This window comes from Anas platyrhynchos, chromosome 7, assembly GCF_047663525.1.
Source record: "Anas platyrhynchos isolate ZD024472 breed Pekin duck chromosome 7, IASCAAS_PekinDuck_T2T, whole genome shotgun sequence".
Classification (NCBI taxonomy): domain Eukaryota; kingdom Metazoa; phylum Chordata; class Aves; order Anseriformes; family Anatidae; genus Anas; species Anas platyrhynchos.
Genome location: NC_092593.1, coordinates 998,666 through 1,017,149, shown reverse-complemented (window position 1 = coordinate 1,017,149; position 18,484 = coordinate 998,666). Strand labels below are relative to the sequence as shown.

At 45.5% G+C, this 18,484-nt stretch overlaps 2 protein-coding genes across 5 annotated transcripts in view; one reads left to right on the top strand and one right to left on the bottom strand.

Annotated features, from left to right (window-relative positions):
• CCDC148 (coiled-coil domain containing 148) overlaps positions 1 to 9,348 on the bottom strand; it is a 63,101-nt gene extending 53,753 nt beyond the window's left edge. Inside the window, exons 1-2 of one of the 4 annotated variants that reach the window (XM_027458217.3) lie at positions 9,197 to 9,348; positions 7,964 to 8,121 (exon numbers count right to left, since the gene is read on the bottom strand). The gene's annotated coding sequence lies outside the window, so the exon portion shown is untranslated. Of the gene's footprint in view, positions 1 to 2,086; positions 2,279 to 7,963; positions 8,122 to 9,196 lie in introns of those variants that run through there. The other 3 variants (XM_027458218.3, XM_021277557.4, XM_038181762.2) reach the window with 3 other exon arrangements.
• A 112-nt stretch (positions 9,349 to 9,460) lies between these two features.
• Positions 9,461 to 18,484, top strand: part of PKP4 (plakophilin 4) — an 88,944-nt gene continuing 79,920 nt past the window's right edge. The window contains exon 1 of the mRNA XM_038181759.2: positions 9,461 to 9,608. The gene's annotated coding sequence lies outside the window, so the exon portion shown is untranslated. The remainder of the gene's footprint in view (positions 9,609 to 18,484) is intronic.

Below are 18,484 nucleotides of genomic sequence, written 5' to 3'. Positions count from 1 at the left end.
GGTGCGAGTGAAAGGGCTGGTCAGGAGCCACGAGCACCAGCCAGGTCAGATTATGTTCTCAAAGCGTCTCACGGATGACAAGCTTCTCCTAACAAAAGGAACTACGTCCTTTTTGAAAACTAACCGTGGACACCAGTAACCCTAGCAGCAGCACAGCTACCCCTCTGCTTTTATTTATCCCTTAGACTGATTGCCAACATCTCTTCTCTCTACTGAGATGTTTCTGTTTAACAAAACTTCACATATTCGCATTGGCTTCCATTCCTTTGGTTAGAAACAAGGACAGTATGTCTGAGGGAACAGAAGTTATGCAAAAAAAAAACCAAAAACAAACAACACAACAACCAACCAAAAAAATCATAATGCTGATGATTTTTCTGTAATTTTACTGTTTGATTAAATAAGAGCTCATTCCCTTGCAACTTATCCGTTCCTCTCTTCTGTAATGATGTCATACAGTTGTATTTGATCTCAGACTTTCAGCAGGAATTACTTTCTGATATCACAAATTCAATGTTATGACCACTAAAACACTGCAAATGAATATACTAAAATTATTTCCGAAAGGGTAGGATCTGTTTAAACCTGTATTTAATCTTCAGTAACTAGAAAATATACCAAGGAAAATGATAAAAGCAGTGCGAGTTACACTTATTTCTGTTTTAATGCATATACATCTAAAAACCTCTTCAATGCTATAAAAGTTCATCTAAGCTTGAATTCAGATGCCCTGCTTCCAGGCTTTGTTCTAACTTCAATACAGCCTCTAGGCTGGAAGCCTTGATGCATCTTAGAAACAAAAAGTACAAAAGATGAAAGAGACATTGAAAAGAAGCCATCGGTACACAGAAAACTGTTCCCCAAGCCTGCTAAATCAGCCATGTCTACAACCAGCCATGACTAAACCTTTTAGTAACAGTATGAAGCACAGGGTTTACCAATGCTCCATTTCTGTTCTGGTTGATAATTTAGTATTTCACTACAATTCAGAACTCTCTAAGAGAATATGAATATGTCCTCTAAGAGAGGGATTATGCCTCCAATTCAACTGAGCACTTAAGCACATTCTTATCGTAATGCAAATACTCGCTTGTACCTAAAGTACATGACTTAAGCATATTTTTAAATATGGGAATAGCAAGCATTAAGACAAGATCCTGCTCTCTTTCATTTAAATAGAAATTAAACTCCACAAATGTTAGTCAGCACTTCTGGAGCAAGCAAAGCCTGCACATGCTGCTATTCGTGATGATTCATACACAGCTAAGGTCCCAACTCCACAAGCGTGAATACTCCCAGAGAATTTAACCATTAACTTTAAAGAAGCTGAGATTTCACCACCTCGATTCAACATGCCATTTACACACAGAAGTCTTTGCAGGTTCAGACCATGAATGTCAAGTTTTCTTATCAGCTAATGTACTGCTAATCAACAGAAAAGCAAAATTACCGTGGGGCTGGCATTTCCTGATCTGCACATGCTACTTAGAACAAAACATTGTAAGCAGGTTTTAAATCAGTCATGTTATTAACCGTAACAGCCAACAAGAGGAAGCTGTATCAACTTGACACAAAACACAATTTAACGGCATAATCAGTAACATTTTAATAGGTACACATTTTGTGTGAATGAAGGCTGCTGCACTTTGCAACAACAGGTGTTAGTATTTCAAGTCCATTCCCAGTCAGCATACACAGTTAAAAATAAGACCCAGAAACAAAACGCTGACTTCATTTAAAACTTCGGGAGTCGATGGGAACTGCAGTTATGGGCTAGGACAGATGTTTCCTTACAAATTCAGGAAAAAAACAAACACAAGTCCCTTGATTTCAGTGCTCTCTCTTTCAAATGTCTGGTGATCTCTTAAAATCCAGAAAAAACACCCCCACATTGCTGGGCTTCTGCATGTTTCCATTCAAAGGTGAGGAATGGTAGCATGCAGGCATTTGAACTCTCTGATCCCAATTAGTGTTAGGGAAAAGAGGCAGAGAACCACTCTTATTGTACAGGATGGAGTAAAAACCAAAAATAATCATCTTCATCCTTAAATCAGACCCCTTCTCTTCTGCTAGTTGAGCTACCTACCTGAAAACGGCACCCATTCACAACGTTTTAATCTTAAAGATTTTGCAGCAGTTGATCACTTCCCCAGGAAAAAAGCACACAGGATAATACTCTTATTCAGCGTCAAAACAGCCACTAGAGAAGTCCCGGAGTTTGACTATCATTCAAATCCTCATTCCCTAAGGAAAGAATTGTGGATCTGTATGAAAGTGACAGAGAGGAGCGCGTCTCTTCTGGGAACGTGCAGTTCTAATAGTTGTCTATCATACAATCTCATTGCCTCCTCATTAAGTAAAACAGTGCAGAACAGAAAGATCAATTTGACCAACATTTAAAGCAAGCAGCCTGTTGGAATGCTCTGTGACACTGTAAGACAGACAAACAAACAAACAAACAAACAAAAACTTAGCTGGCCAGCTTTTTGAATATCCACACTATTTCCCTTTTATTTCTTGGACTATTTTAAGTAATAAATCCGAGATAAAATAAACTTAAGGAACACTTCATGGGACCAGGGGGGAGGGAAGGAGACAACAACAATCCTGTAAGAGGAAGTCAAATTTTTAAAAGTTGACAAGGGACATAGGAAGGGTAGGAAATGAAGTCATGTGTGCCTGCCGGGCAGCTTGCAACCAAGCACGCCAGGTGGCATTTTGCAGTGTTGTTTTGTTGTTTAACACGTACAGACCAAGTGCACCAAGTCAGCCAGCTGCAGACAGCACACCTGTCCATTTCAAAGCTTAATTGAAAGTGGATTATTTAGAAGTGTTAAAAATTAAACCATATGCTTTGATGCATTTAAAGATTTATTGGAAGATGCGAGTTTATCTGTCCCTAATAGGAGCCTGCGCTGCTCTCCATTATTCAGGGCACAAGAGCACAGTACAGGTAGAGTAGAACTGACCTGACTCACAAGGCAAGTCTGCTCATTCACTACCCGCGCTGCAAAGCAGGGTGTTTGCAATGCGAACAGCTCACCACTCCACAGCTCTGCCATTCTTCACATGCAACATGTAAATCTGCATTACTCATTTAGCACAACAGAAGTAGAGACACTGCAATAGAAAACTGTCATCATCGTTCCCAGCACTACCACACAGTGTCTTGGCACTGCCTGACACCTTTTTTCTATTAATGAAAAATAAAGTCAAAGCAGCATTTGAAGCACTATAAAGAGACAGAAATTAGTGAAACAAAATATTGCAGTTTTATTATCTCTTAAGACCCATCAGTTTTGGAAACAAGCATTTCAGCCACCCACATGGAACTGATACAGTCTTATTTTTGTCTTTAGCCAGAAAACATTTGAGTCATATGAACAAAGATGTGAAACAGCACACAGAACTTCAAAGAAAAAGTAACCTTCCTGCTTAGGATTTCTTTCCCTAAGAGCACTAACAAAGTGATGCTCCTTGTCCAAAGTTTAACCTGCCTTCTGAGTGCTAAAACGAAGAAAACAAACCTTTTGTCCTTTTATGCAACTAGAACACTTAACTTTGTGATTAAAAAAAAATATAAAAAATAATCGCCTTGGTAATTTAGCAAGACACACTCCAACAGTTGGCTGCCAGAGCTGGGCGAGGGACAGCACTTCAAATTGAACCTGTATCAAAACACTGAAGTTTTCAATTCCCACCATTTGAAAGATATTTCAAAACAGAGTCATGTTATCCGTACAGGTCATTCCAAATCATGCAAAAAAAGAAAAATTTGTTTATTTGCATATAAAAGTCTTGGTGCCATGCACATAGATTTTTTTCTTAAAGACTGCTCTGCAAGAGAACAGTCATTCTAGTTTGGATCCAGAAGAGCACATAGCTGCATGTGTAACTTAAACACACCAAAATAAGGGTTTTGTAAAATGTGGATCAGTATTACATGCTCTTGATACTACACAATTACAAGAGCTAGCATATACCAAATGTAGCAGAACAGCGTCTCCTGTAAGTACCATCACATTTAGTAAGACATCAGATATTAAAATAAATCAGTACCAACTAATAGCAGAAGTTCAGCAGGAGACAGCTGAAATAGCACCAAGTATGCAGAAATTATCAATTCACTCACAAAAAAAATTACTGAAAAATTCTGTCCAAAGTATCTGGAGTACTGTGATTAATCCACAGCCCCACTGATCATCAGATAAACAACCGATGTGATTTTGTCTCCAGTGCTGCAACAGGAACAGTTGGAAAGACACCATTTTCAGAGTCATGACGGTTTTACTTTCATTAATTACCTAAAGCCCAGATTGTCAGGAAGGAAACAGGAGTCCAATTCTTTGTTTTACAGAACAAAACAGGTGATTTTAAGCTGTCCTCACCTTTTTTTCTTTTTTGTGGAGTATTTTAAGTTTAAGAATTTCCACCTACTCCATTTTCATGCTAGCTTTGTTACTGCTATTTTTAACTTAAGAAAAAAGAAATATGGAAAAGTTCACCGACCCACTGCTGGAGTCTTCCTCCCCACAGCTCTGCTGCAGACCAATCTGTGTAAACATTTCTTAAATGACTTCAGGTAGAAGCCAACTGGCTTAGTTCAAACAGCGAGTGTAAGGGTACAGCAAGAACATATGGTGTTTGATTAAGTCCCACTCCTCCTTAGGCAGAGATACTTTTTATTGTCGTACACTAACAGAAACCACAGCTCTCTCAGCTGTGATGATTCACACATTTATGGCCATACTCACACGCAGTTCAGCAGCAGCCCTCTCCATGTTTAACAGTCTGCTTCACAAGCCAAGCCGAAGGTGAGGACACAAACAGGGCTAAGAGCCATTGCGGGGAGGAGGGAGAAGACACAGGACCTTACAAGTTAGCGCTGGCACCAGACGGCATCTCCTTACCTCTACCTAGCCTAGCAGATTTTTGCCTGACACTAGGATAGCTCAGGCCAGAGAAGTAGATTTGTCTGCAGCCTAAGAGACAGAGGGACATGTGATTTAGAAGCCACTGCAGGATATTTTGTCAGAAAGATCAGAAACGCATTGTGCAGTTTCTGCCATTTCTGCTATGCCAAATTTGAAGAGTTATGTGCAGGGAAGCACTTGGCGCACGCTCGCTTTATAGTAATGCATAATGTTGTCAGATATCACACAAACAAACAAACATGTTTTTCAGAAAGGTTCTTATCTACAACCCTGGGAAAAGTAGAGTCCATAAACAAAAATAAATCTTTTTGTGTATGTATATTTTGCTACCCCTTTATTCGTGAGGATCTCTACATTTGCTTGAAATTCTACATCCCTGGATTGACAAAGCAGATTACAGTTTGGTAAATTTCTCAACATTTTTTCCAGGCCACAAATACAGCCTTGTTCTATCTTGACCAGCTTGAGAATCACTGCAGTCAGCATGAACTGCAAAGTATCTTCGCAGGCCTTCACCTGTCCTTGGGCAGACATTGAGAACTCAGCTCTCCAGAGTTGTTTTTTTGTTTTTCCTTTTTTCTTTTTTTCTTTTTTTTAATAGGTTGCTAGTTTCCACAGAAATTACTTACAAGCTGGGGACATGAAAATGCAGAGAACTGAGGCTGCTAATCATTTCCTTTACCAGACACCTCCCAGCTTCTCCTCGCCCCCCCAGCCGCATCTTCTGTTGGCTGCAGCTGAGCTGCTGCTCCGTCACAAGCAGCCCTGAGTTCCCAGTGCACGTGTGATGAAGCCCGGTCCCCCAGCTCCAGCAGCAAAGCTTACATGAGCACGTCCCTTCACCGGGCACTTCCCTGCTGCCCACTGCTGCGCGCTGCTCCCCGCAGTGCCATCAGAACCACCCACGGCTGGGCTGCGAGCCGGTCAGTATATCCATACAGGAGTCTTTTGTCTTGCCAAGGAAAGGTTACGTTTCCTAAACCTGAATCAACTCCACAACTGTGTTCATACTGTGGTCCAGCACGCTGGTGTTCCTCACAGCTCACTTTTGCTGAAGGAGATGCCCAGGGCAGAACATCCCGCATCACTGCCAAAGGGCAGGTCCCCGTTCCCTCTGCATATGGCTATGTGCAGATAGTGCAGTGTGGGCATTAAAGGCAAGAGCAGCGAGCTGGATCAGGAAATTGAAAAAAAAAATCTATGTTGTGGGGACGTTTCTGGGAAAAGTGGATCAATTTTTTGTGCTAGCTCACTGCATAGTTGCACAGTCTTGTCTGCTGGCGCAAGGAAAGCTGGAGGCATCGTGACAGGCCAGCACTGTCCCTTTCTGCTGCAGCCAGACTGACAGGGCTGTGCACTGAACAGCTTGGTGATCATGCTGAGCATCAGGTACGAACATTTGATTCTAGATTCTGCAAAGCCATGAAAGAGGGAAAAAAAAAAAAGCCAGAAATGCAAATAAACAATCCGGTAGCATCCAGTTTTCCCCATTTTTTAAAATTTATTTTTAAACAGGAAGGGTGAAATCTTTACTGATAGAGCAATAATTTTATATGCCACCATCTGAAACAGTATTTTTGTAAAAATTCGCACTGAAACAGCAGAATGTCACTCCACTTCTTCTTCAGAAATACTTCTTCTATTAGCTGCCACACTTCGGTAACAAAAAAAGCATGGGAACATTTACTGCTTTTTAAACCAAATGAAATTACAGTTTACAAATTACCCAAAGTCAATTGTATCATGATTGACTGAGTTGCTGTGACATCAACACAATGGCTCGCAGTAACTTTTGAAATCAAATTGCAGGTTTTAATGATGGGGGGGAAAAACCCACACATCTAAATGATTTCCCTTGTGAATGCTAAACAGCTGCTCATTTGTTCAGTTAGCCTGCCATGAGCATTACTCTCTCCTCCAGTTATTTTCTTCCAAACCTTTGTAATTTCAGCATCTGTAAGAGATTACAGATAAACAGGTTCCAGAAAAAAAAAAATACAAAGACAACACTGTTTTTGTGAGCGATATTATGTTTATAATCCCACATTTCTAAGGAGCAAGCCTTCTGTGTCAACAGTTCCCACTTTTTAACCACAGACACAGTTCCTGTGTGGTTACATCAAATGAGAAAACCTAGGCAATCTTGCAAACAGTGAAACAATCACTAAAATTAAAGATTGTCACAACAGTGCTTCTGCAAGGACTGAACATCTGCAAAATAAAAAAAAACCTCCAAGTTGGATTAAGCTCGGGATAGATTAAATGAAGCAGAAAAACATATTCACGACTTGGAAGACTGAAGGAGCACATAAGCAGCAAAATAACCAGCAAATACCCGTTAACTAAGCAGCATGTCTAAAAAGCTGGAAAACAAGTACAATCCTTTTAAGAGATCAGATTTAAGGCTCAGGAAAAAAAAAAAAAAAGAAAAAAAAAAAGGAAGATTCAGAAGGAAAAGATGCCATTAGACTCTTTATAAGATTTGCAAACATAATGGAATCAGTGCCTTCCAGATGACGCTAAGAATGAAAAGAAAAAGATATCTTACTTTCAAGTCACATCCTGAAGAAGATGAATAAAGAGAAACAGTACTTGTTTGTTGTTGATCCCAAAATTGATATAAGAGTTTAAGCAAGTATTTGACAAGGCCTTCTATTAGCTAATGGAATAAGAAATCAGAAGAATCAGTACGCTATGCGGCTCTTTGTGTTGGCAAGATGAAACAGGGTGCCTTTCCACAACACATTCTGTCCCTACCGGGCTTGGGACAGTAATAAATGGGTGGGAATTGATGACTTGTGATACACAGCAGTCAAGTTAGATAATGTACTGGCTGCTCTGAGTGCCAGAACAAATAAGAAAAGCTATGACTGTATGACTAATACCAGTTAGAATGAGATTGCTGTTCTTCACCGGTAGTCATTTAATGTATTTGCAAATCTGACAAGACCTCGAGATATTATTTTTTAATTCTCCATACTTCTGTTGTGCCAAAACAAACTGGCTCAAGATGACTTTCTCATTCTTACCATTATTTCGTGCTGCCCCCCATCTTGCCCCAGCCGCAGACTCTCAGCCACGGGGAGGACTCGCAGTGCGCTGGCTCTGCGGGGATGCAGGGTGCGTGGAACGGCCCGTTCCGAATAGCGCCGATGGTTGCAGCTGTCCACCTGGAGCCACCCAGAAGCTGAAAGGCCAAGAGATGGCATCGCGCCACCTTTCATAGCCTGCCAGTGGACTGTGCCTTCTGTACTCACAATAATGCTCAGAAACAGCTCAGTTTGCCAGAGGAGGCCAGTAAGCTTCTTTGTTTTCTAAAAGCTGTTATGTGCAGAAGCTAGGCCAACGTAGCAACATCCAAATTATGGGCTAAAACCAGTTTAGACCGATTGGGAGATGATTTAATAAATCCAGCACACCTCTGGTGGAGGCAGCCTTGCGACTAACGCAAGTCATTGCTCTCTCAGGTTCCGTGCTTTCTCCCCTTTATTCTAGGTCCATCTCTTCCGACCTCATTTTGTATTTCCCGTTCTCTTGCTCACCCCTCTCCTTTGGCCCTTCCTCTCAGCGCTTGCCTTATTTCCCCCTTGTTATTCTTCGTTTTACTACATTTTGCCTATCGTTCCTTGGGACTCCCCATTCCTAGAAGGAGGTGACTGCTGTGGCTTGGTCACATTGTATACCCATTTAATGTAACCAGCATAATGACACCTTTCCGGGCAGCAGGACCTGTGTTCACACAGGCCTCGTGTTCCCGCTCGGCACACGGCCGTGCTGTGGCAGTGCCTGCGGCAGGAGCCCGCACAGACACCGAGCAGCGCTGCAGGGGGTCGGGCACCCCGCACCCCGCCTGGCGCCCCGGGACCGCAGCTCTCCCCTCAGAGGAGCCCCGGGGACATTCCCGGCCCGGCCTCCCCCCGCAGCGGGCAGGGGCCGGATAACGAAGGGGCAGCCGCGAACCCGCCCCGGGCCCCTGGCACGGTTCCGGATGCTTCGTGCGAGACCCCCACGCGGCGCTCCGCCCGCCCGGCCCCGGCCGTTACAGGGCACCGGCGGCTCAGGGGGCTCCGGCCCCGGCAACCCTCGGGGGCCGCCCCCGGTGCCCGGTGCTCGGTGCCCGGTGCTCGGTGCCCGGCCGCCCCCGCCGCCCCGCTCCCGGCCCTCAGCGGCGCCCCCCGCCCCCCCGCAGCCTCTCCCGCCGGCCGCCCCCTCCCCGCGGGCACGGCGGAGGCCATCTTGCGGCGGGGGCCGCGGGCACTTACCGGCACGAGCCCGCGGGGCTGCGCGCCCGCCCCGCCCGGAGCGGCCCCGGCCTCCGCGAGCCCCCGCCGGCAGCGCCCGAACCCGGCCCGAACCCGGCCCGCCCCTCGCTCCCGCGCCCGCCTCACGGCATCGGTAACCACGGCAACCGCCGCTCCCGCCGCCACTGGCGGGCTCACGGCGCGGCGGCAGCCAATGGGGCTCCGCCGTGCGCCGCGCGGAGCCAATGGGCGCGGCGTGACGCGGCCCGGGGGGCGGGGCGAGCCCAGGCGGAGCGGGCGGCGGCGGCGACGCCGGCGCCACCAGCAGCAGCACGGCCCCGCCGCTCCAACGCCGCCATGGGCACCCCGGGGTAGGGCCCGGCAGCGCCGCGCGGGGCCGCCCGCGCCCGACGGCCCCTCCTGCCTCAGCGCGGTGAGCGGGGAACCGGCGGGAGGCCGCGGGGGTGGGGGGAGGGCAGAGCGGGGCAGGTGAGCGCGCACCGGGCCGGGGGGCGCCCGGAGGCGGGGGGGGGGGGGGGGAGGCGGAACCCGGGACCGCGGCGGCCGCCGCGGTCCCGGGTTCCGCCTCCCCCCCCCCCACCCGGCCCGGTTTGGATGCGCAGCCCTCGTCCGCCCCGCAGGGCCGCATCCGCCGGGGCTGGGCTGCTCGCGGACCTTTGCACCCCGCGGCTCGGTGTCCTGGCGCTCGGTGTGAGGCACCGCCCCGGGAGGCGGCCGTCGGCAGGGCGAGGTGTGTCCGGGCCCCGAGGTGACGCCTGAGGCACCACCGGGGGTGGCGGCGCCGTCCCCGTGAGGCGGCGGAGCGGGGGCAGCGCGGCCGCTTCCCGGCTGTGCCCGCGGCCTGCGGGGCGCCGCTGCCGGTGCTGGAGCTGAGGCGGAGCAGCCGCTGGCCCCGGCTGTGGAAGCGCTGCCTTCTCTCGGCTCCCGCCTCGTCAGGCGCTCGGGAGAGGTGCCAGCAGCAGCAGCGGATCCGCAATAAAACGCGGCCGGAGCGAGGTCTGTCAGGCAGCGATCCCCCGCGAGTGGGTGAAATCCGCCGGGATTCGACCTTGATGCTCCCCGGGATCCTCGGGGGTCCGCTCCAACTCGCGGTGCTCCCATCCGCGTTCCTCTTAGGGGCTGGTTGTGTTACAGACGGCACAACACGCTTCTTGGGGTTCCTTCTTCTTTAACAGCACTAATGCGGGGTCCTTTTACCACGAGTGGATGAATTCAGTCACACAATGTAAACAAGGAAAGCGTAGTGATAAATTACTCCGTTCCGAGCAGCTTCATTTGTTAGCAAAATATCATGTAGAGTAATATCGTGTAGAATACCCTTTAAGTTATCTCTGATAATGAGTGCTAGCATGCGCTTTGCAAAAATAATAGTAACCGTAATTAGTAAGCTGTGTCAGGTATTTGGTAGAGGAGATGTGCATGTATTGTGGAGGAAACCTCAGTGGCAGGAACACTCTGCATACTAACAGAACAGGAAACATAAATAAGAACTTGATGTAATTCTGCTTCGCTTCGTGTAGATTATTAACATACACGTATAGCAGGTGGAAGGCTAAAGCCATTCCAAAGGATGGTACTCTGGGAGTACTGTCCAAATTTTGGGTTGGGTTTGGTTTTTGAAACTGTGCTGAAATGAGCAATGTCTGCAAGCGTTTCTCTGATTATTTTTTTTCTTTCATTATTGGCTGCAAGAAAGCACTGACTGGCTCAAAGATCTCAATGAGCAGAACAGAGTTGTTGTAAGCATAAATGACAAAGATTGGGTTTATTACCAGAATGTGGCTGTTGTATTGTGGTGTAGAAGAGTCCCCTAAAAATCAAGCACTGCCATTGATTCTTGTTTGGAAAAAATTACTTGTGAACCTGCAGTTAGCCGTATTTTGCGTTTCTCTCGTCTCTCGCTTGCTTTCTTAGTGCTTGTAATCCAGCCAGTGGCTACGTTACGATTTCTCTGTATGCGAAGCTGCGCTGCTGTAGCTACTTGCGGAGCAGCTGCCCGGAGCAGTCCCTGCGAGCACTGCGCCAGGGTGGCTGTTGTGAGGCGGGACCCTGCTTTGCCTGGCCGTGTGTTTGCTCCCATTCCTCGAGGGCTGCCCGTCGTGTCCACGCGCTGTGGACATGCAGAAACATGGGAACAGTAGCTTGGTTTGCTGGCACTGGATGGGAAGCAGCTTGTAAGAGTTACTGCAGAGAAGTTGTTCTGGTGCCTTGTATAAAAAGCGCACACATCTCCGCAAGTAACTCCTGCTGGTGTGGCTCAAACTTCTGGAAGTTTCACGAATTTTTGGTCTTGTTTCTGGGTTGGTATTTTTCCTCTGGTGAAAATGAGGCATCAACTCATTATGACTTTGATATGCGCTGACCCTCCAGAAGCTCTCTGACCCAATTTAAGGTTTACTACCTGGAGGGGGATTGAGCTAGCACAGCTTCACTTATATGGGAATAGGAAGCCAGACTTGGAACCGGAGGTTTTGCAGGCATGGCTTGCAGGTATTGCTTGCTGCTGTTCCTGACCTGATCCCAAGTACTGCTGACAGCAAGCAGTCCAGGTACCGGCAGAGATGGAGCAGCTCTGTGACCGCAGCTGAGCACAGCGCAGCCACCAGCGGCTCTCTGGGCTCAGGTAGCTCTCCTGGCTCCCGGCTGCCTGTCCTGAGGCCTGATGGACAATGTAGCTCGCTGGGTAACCTCGCTGGTGTCCCCTTTATCCCAGCAGAATACCCGCTTACTCTTGTTCACGCAGAGTTTGCAGAGGGAGGGAGGAGGTGGCTGAGGACAGCCAAGAACTGCCTCTGGTGACCTTCCCAGAGCTTTTGCCTGCACAGAAGAAAATAGCAGCTTCTTGTCAGTTAAAATCTCTGTAGCTGGCTTCAGTTTCCAGACCTTTGCTCCTTCCTGCTCACTGCCCCTTTCTGTCCTTGGCCTTAGCACCTCGCTCGCCTTCCCTCCGAGGAAGGCAAGAGGCACGTTGCAGGAAGAAGGAAGGACCGCTTTGGTTTCACCGTCGATTGATGTTTTTTCTGTAATAATGAAGGCCCCAGAACAATCATTACAAGGGGAGGCTGGAGGTGAAAGTTCTTTCCGTGGCATCTCACAGCATTTCGGTAGCTTTCCAAGCCGCCGAAGCGCAGGAGGACGCTCCTCGGGCATGTGCCATGGGTTCAGGCAGGTGACGTGCGGCTCGGGCTTGTCATCCCCGCGGGATCGGCCGCCTGAGTCAGCCCTGGCTTCCTGGAGAGCCCCGTCTGTGCCTCCTCCTGGGAGGCAGGACTGTAGCGAACCAGTTCAGCCAGTTCGCTGCCTGCCTTTGCCTTGCCCTCCTTCGGGGAGCAGTAAATACAGGCGCTTTGGGTAAAGCGGGCTGCGGGGAGCCCGTGGCTGTCCTTAGCTTTGCAGTCCTTGTCATTGCACCCCCTTCTTACAGGCAAATGAAGACAATGCTGCTTTGGGAGAAGTTAGAATGTGAGGGAAAACTCTGTTTTTACCGCTTCAGTACTTTTGAACAGGGTGGCTTTTTAGCAGTTTGTTAGTTTTAAATTGGGCGCACTTCTGATATACGTGTGTTTTCTCCCTGTTATTGCTTTCTTTCCTCCAAACAGAAGAGCAAAATACTCTTTCCTATCAACTCAAATTTCAAAATATTATAGTATAGAAGGGAAAGGAATTGCTGTTTTTCATCAGAATGTCTCCACAGTCATCTCTCATGGATCTTCCTCCCTCCTCCCCATTTTTTTAAGCTTGTATAGCACTAGAAAGTGAGGAGCAGCCAACTTTCTGTATATTGGCTTTTTAAATTGGTGTAACGCTATTCTAGTGCAAAGAATAAAACTACAAGTTATTACTTTTTGAGAATGATTGATCTGTTCTTTATGGAATAATTAAAACTAAATCTTTTCTCCTTCCCCCAGTTAGTGGGGCCCCGTGCTTGTAAAAGACATGCTCTCTAAGTGTCGTAACTGGGAGGTAGTGTGGTTGGTTTTTTTGCGTGAACCCTACATCGAAATTACAGCTAATCTAACGTTCTGATCAGGGTTGTGATTAATTCATTATTAAAGGAAGAAAGAAATCTGTTGTAAATCCTTTGAAGATGTACAAGCTGAAACTTGTTCTCTGCATCACAGCTCAATGGGGGGATTTTTAATGTATTTACTGTTTATGCAACCATGGGGTAGTAATTATGGGCAGTGAACAAAATTTGCCCTGTAGCTATTGGATCTGCAAAGCAAAAGCTTCATAGATACTGTGTAGGTTGTATAATTGGCCAGCCTTTACTGCTTGTTGGATTTGTAAATAGGAGTTCAGAGCACCAGGTCCCCTCTCCCTTAAGAGGGAGATGCATCACAGCTCGGAGTGGGAAAGCTCTGGTGGGATTCACGTGTCCCGAGAGCACTCGTGTCAGCTGGCAGCAGGACAAATTGCCTTGGGTGGCTCAGCAGAGCATCCGTCGGGTCCAGAAGTGTCCAGAGCTTAGCTGGAGCCATCTCCAGAGGCAGTAGGAGCAAGGGGGAGAGTGTCCCGGAGGGCAATGAAGGGGTTGAAGGCAGGAAGGTAGGAACAACTCCTTCAGTGCCAGGTAGGGCAGGTAAGAAGTAGCAGAGATCTGGGGAAACAAGCAAGGAAGGGGAGGAGCTGCACTGTGTGGTGCCAGACATTGCTGTCCTCTCAGGTGATGATCAGACGTAAAGACACGGGCAGGGAGCTGCTGGAAAAATTCTGCATTTCTGTTTGCTTCTGAGCACAAAAAAGTTTTTCTCTCTGTACAATCTAAACCAAACTTCATTATGGCACGCGAGTGTCCTGGAAAGCCATAGGCTGCCACCTATGCTATACTTCTTAAAGTATATGTAAAGTTTTTTACTTCTATACTTTTTAAAGTATATGTATAAATGTACTCAAAAGCATTTGCATTACATGCATTCAAATAGAAATTATCTAATCCACATTTGAACTTGTTTATGTGATTTGCTTGTGCCATCTCTGCTAGAAATGTAATGGGAGCAGGAGACTTTCCAGTTTGTTGATGATTTGTCCTCTTCCTGCCAAAAAAAATAGGTTGCAGCAGAGTGCTTCCTTAGCATTCCTAAAGGAAATCTTCTCCATTCCGAAAACATGGTCAACGTCATCTTGTGTTGGCAGTATGTTTTGTTATTGTGTAACAGGAATTGAACAGTCATGTATTTGTGTGTCACGAAGGTAAAACCGATTGGTGAAAACGTTTAATGATCATTTCCCTTCGCCTGTTCCTGTGGAGCAGAGCATACCAGCGCCTGCTCGTGTGTGGCTGTGCGTGTGGAGACGCAGTGCGTGCACGGCTGGGTCAGCAGGCGGGCACCCCGCTTTCTTCCATCTCTCCTTCAGAAACTTTCAGCGGCTCTTACAGCATGAGTGCAGGACATAAATTCCCAGATAATTCTTCTTGGATCTATTTGTGCCTCCAAGGGTAGTGCTGGTATACGCTACTTAGGATGCTGAAATTCAGCACAACATGCTCCCCTAGAATTAACTCTCTAACTTTGTAATGGCAGACTTTTAGTAACTTCACTTAAAAAAAAAATCACCAGTCTCTGAAATAAGTTGAGGTAAATGACTTTCGTGTCATTGTGGCATGCTTAAAAATGAAAGTATTTCATATCGTTCATAAAACGAAGAGCAAGATGCTGTACGTAATGCCAGGTGATTTTTGAGCACTGTTGAACAAGCTCTGTGTACAAACATCACATACACGTGGTGCTGTTCACTGATCGTCTTTTTGCAGTTTCCTAGTCAAATCTTGTATTCAAGTGTAAAGATAAATATGGAGGCAGATCTTAATGATTTAATAGTTTTCTTTTTTTTCTTGAAGTCTGACAGTTTTGTTTTTAATTAACAAATAAGAGAACAGTTTCAATATGATAGCATGTTGTAAAAGGAAACTGTGCTCGTACTGTCATAGTGCAAACTGATCCAAACTGATACCCCCTTACAGGGGCTGGAGGGAACTCCGCGCTCCACAGGGTTTACAAACCAAAAGACAAAGTTAGATAAACGTCATAAGTGGAGGAGAAGATATCAAGAACGTGTCTTTGTGTAATAAATGCCTTCATCCAGGGTGCTTGTGTTCCAGTAGTAATGCTTGGCTGTTGGTCTGTCTTGTTTGATACAACCTTAATGTAAGGTACACTAGCAGAATTTGCTTCCATCCGTTTCTGCTGTATATCCTTCGTAGCAAGCTTTGCCCTGATAGCTAATGTCATGAAAATAATCATTGCTACATTTTAGCTGAAACAGAAAATAATGACGCATGAGATGGTTGGTGTGATACATTCACCTGTCTGTGGGAGCATCTTCATACTTCAAACTAGATGAGAAACCTCGAACCTGGAAATTTCAGGCTGGCGCTCAGACCTGAGATGTGTCCATTTCTTTCATGCTGCTTTGACTCCCCGGTAAAGAAACAAAATTAAGTTTCCATGAGTTTTGCTGTTGTTTCTTAATGTAAATCAAGCGACAGCATACCTTGAGACTTGCGAGGTTTCACTGTAATTAAATAAATTATTTTCCAGAAGGTACTTTAAAAAAACTTTACTCTGCTAATACTCCAGATAGTTTTTGTTACAAAAAAAAATGACCGTAAGATTTTATGTATAGCTTCAGTATAATGTTATTTTAACATGTTCAAATTTTAACAGTTCCAATAAGGTCATCTGAATAAGAGCTTGTTTGTTGGTTACTTAGTACTTCACAAATTAAAATGGTTGATAGAAAAAGATCAGGTTGGTAGACAGGTTAATTTACACACAGCTTTAATATCAGAATACATCAATACAGATATTTATCATCACCAACAGCAGCATTTCTGCAGTAGTCGGGTGGAAGGCTGTTGTTAGATTGCTGCTTTGGTTGCTTTTACGAACGCCTGCAAGTCCTCAGCATCTCAGAGTTGTCCCCCCCCCCCCAGTATTTACTGAATAATGTCTTTATGTATTGTTTGTTGTCCAGCTTATGTTATGGTTGTGTTGTGATAACAAAGTATCTTGCCATGCAGACGCTGTGCCTGTAGAGGAATAAAAGTTATCTGTTCCTTGTGAATGGCAGTTTGCATATGCTGAGATTGATCGTGTTCTAGGAAAAAATGTCACTATATGAAAACTTACGACAGCAGCTCTTTCAGCTGCATTTTGTCATCACAATAGCAGTTCAGAAATACTTCATCTTAGGATCCAGCAGCTGAACGCTTTCTTTTACTTGTACAGAATTTTCTTATCAAATCAAGAACTACTAACGCTAGGTGGGTAATTTCTTCAGTATTTCTTGCATTTCTTTGAGCTAATAATTGGTTCTATATGATCCTAAACAAGCTTTTCCCCCCAGGTTCACTGAAATAAGAAGGCATTTTGCTGAAAGCATATTATTGTTGTCTGGGTAGCAAACAGCCTCCTGCCTGTTTAGGCTTTCTTTCAAAATCCTTGACGTGTCAGTCTCCCTTCCAGTTGCTTAGGTGGGCAGCCTTAAGCATGCTGGAGGAAGGGAGGAGTGATACACTGCTTCGTGAACCTCATGTCTGCTCTGTGCCTCCTTGCCCAGGAGCTCAGCTTCTTCACAGGTTCTTCCTCCTCACTTAAAAATGGCCTGTAGCTGACCAAAATGATTTGCTTGTTGCACAGAATTGTATCCAGGCTAGAGATTTTTATCTTGGCAGCAAAATGTCTGTTAATACTGGAACTTGCCCAGCGAGGTGGTGGCATCACCATCCCTGGGGGTGCTTAAGAAAAGGTTGGACGTGGCTTAGTGGGTGACATTGGTGGTAAAGGGATGGTTGGACCAGATGAGCTTGGAGGGCTTTTCCAGCCTTAATGAGTCTAAATTAAAATGTAGCATGTGCTTTTTCCCCCAGTAAGAATTAATGCTAACTGTGATACCTGTGATGTCACTCTACTAACAATCATTAACAATCAATTACCAGCTCTGAAGCCTCTGCTCTGGCAATTCATACAGCCTGGAACAGAAGGAGAGCAAAGAGGTAGTAAATAATCTTCTTAAATTTTCTAATTTTTACAACTTTTATTTCATTAACACTCCCATTAATGCACTATCTTTTTATATTGCCACTTGTCAACAGGCTTCTCAATTCCTGAAAATAAGGCAGCAGGTGAAGATCCGTATGGAATAGTATAGTCTATTGAAATTCAAAACACTTGAGCTTGCTTGGCCTGTGTTTCAGAGTCAAGTTTTGGTCACAGACAACAGATGAATAACTGCTGTTCTTCAGCATGTTTTGTTGCAAGAATCTGGCACCTGTGTGTTTAAAGGTTTTAAAAGAAGATTCTTCAGAATATGGAGAAAAAAAAAAGCTCAGAAACAGCTAATAGTCTGTGTTCCTTCGGAATATTTTGCTTCCTTTAACTCAGCTTTTAAAAAGGCACTGCAAGTCAGAACTTTTTATCTGCTTTACCATTAAGTTCCATAATTAAGCTGAATCTTATAATTGGTGGTGGCTGGAGAGAAACCCGGGGACACAGAACTGCTACTTCTCCAGTTCTGTGTTCTGCTGCAGGCCATTTTCAGTCAGGATTATCGTGCTAGATGAACCTCTAGCCTGATGCAATGTCGCTTTCCTTTTGTTATTGTAGGTAGCTGGGGTTTCTGCATGCCTTTGATTTTTGGACTTTTTCAGGCTCTGTTTGAAACAAGACAATCCAAGCTGGAGCAACGCTTATATCTGAGGGTATGCCACTGTTTGAAATATGATGCTTTCTTATTTTTAATGAATTGAATAATCCCTTATAAGCAGGTGCATTTGCAGTAGCACTGGTGGCTAAATTTGCCTTTCAAAGGACCTTGCTGATGGACGGGGTAGCATGCTTCAGAGTTCAGACTCCCTGCCTAGTGCTGTGGGTTTTTTTGTTTTTGTTTTTCTGTGATGTGAAACAGTTCAGTGTGATGGTATCTCATGATGTAATGTGTTGAATTTGTACGAGTTACAACTTTGTGTACAAACTGCTTCTTTTTGGTTTTAAGTGTACATTAACTTTCTGCTCTTCCTTTCCTTGCAAGCAGAGCTAGTGCTCAATATAATTCATCTTGTCTGGTGTACTGGAAGTGGACCTCGTAGCACTGAATGATGTGGCACTAATGGCTGACTTTATTTCTGTGTTGCCTGTTTCATTTAGCAGTGTGTATTAGGAGATCCAGTGACTGTGCGTCTCACCTGGCCAACGCCAAGATCACTTCTTCATCTAGATCAAGGAACATGTGGGTGTCAGACATTCCACAGTGTAGGATTTATGTGTAGATTTTTATTTTATCTTC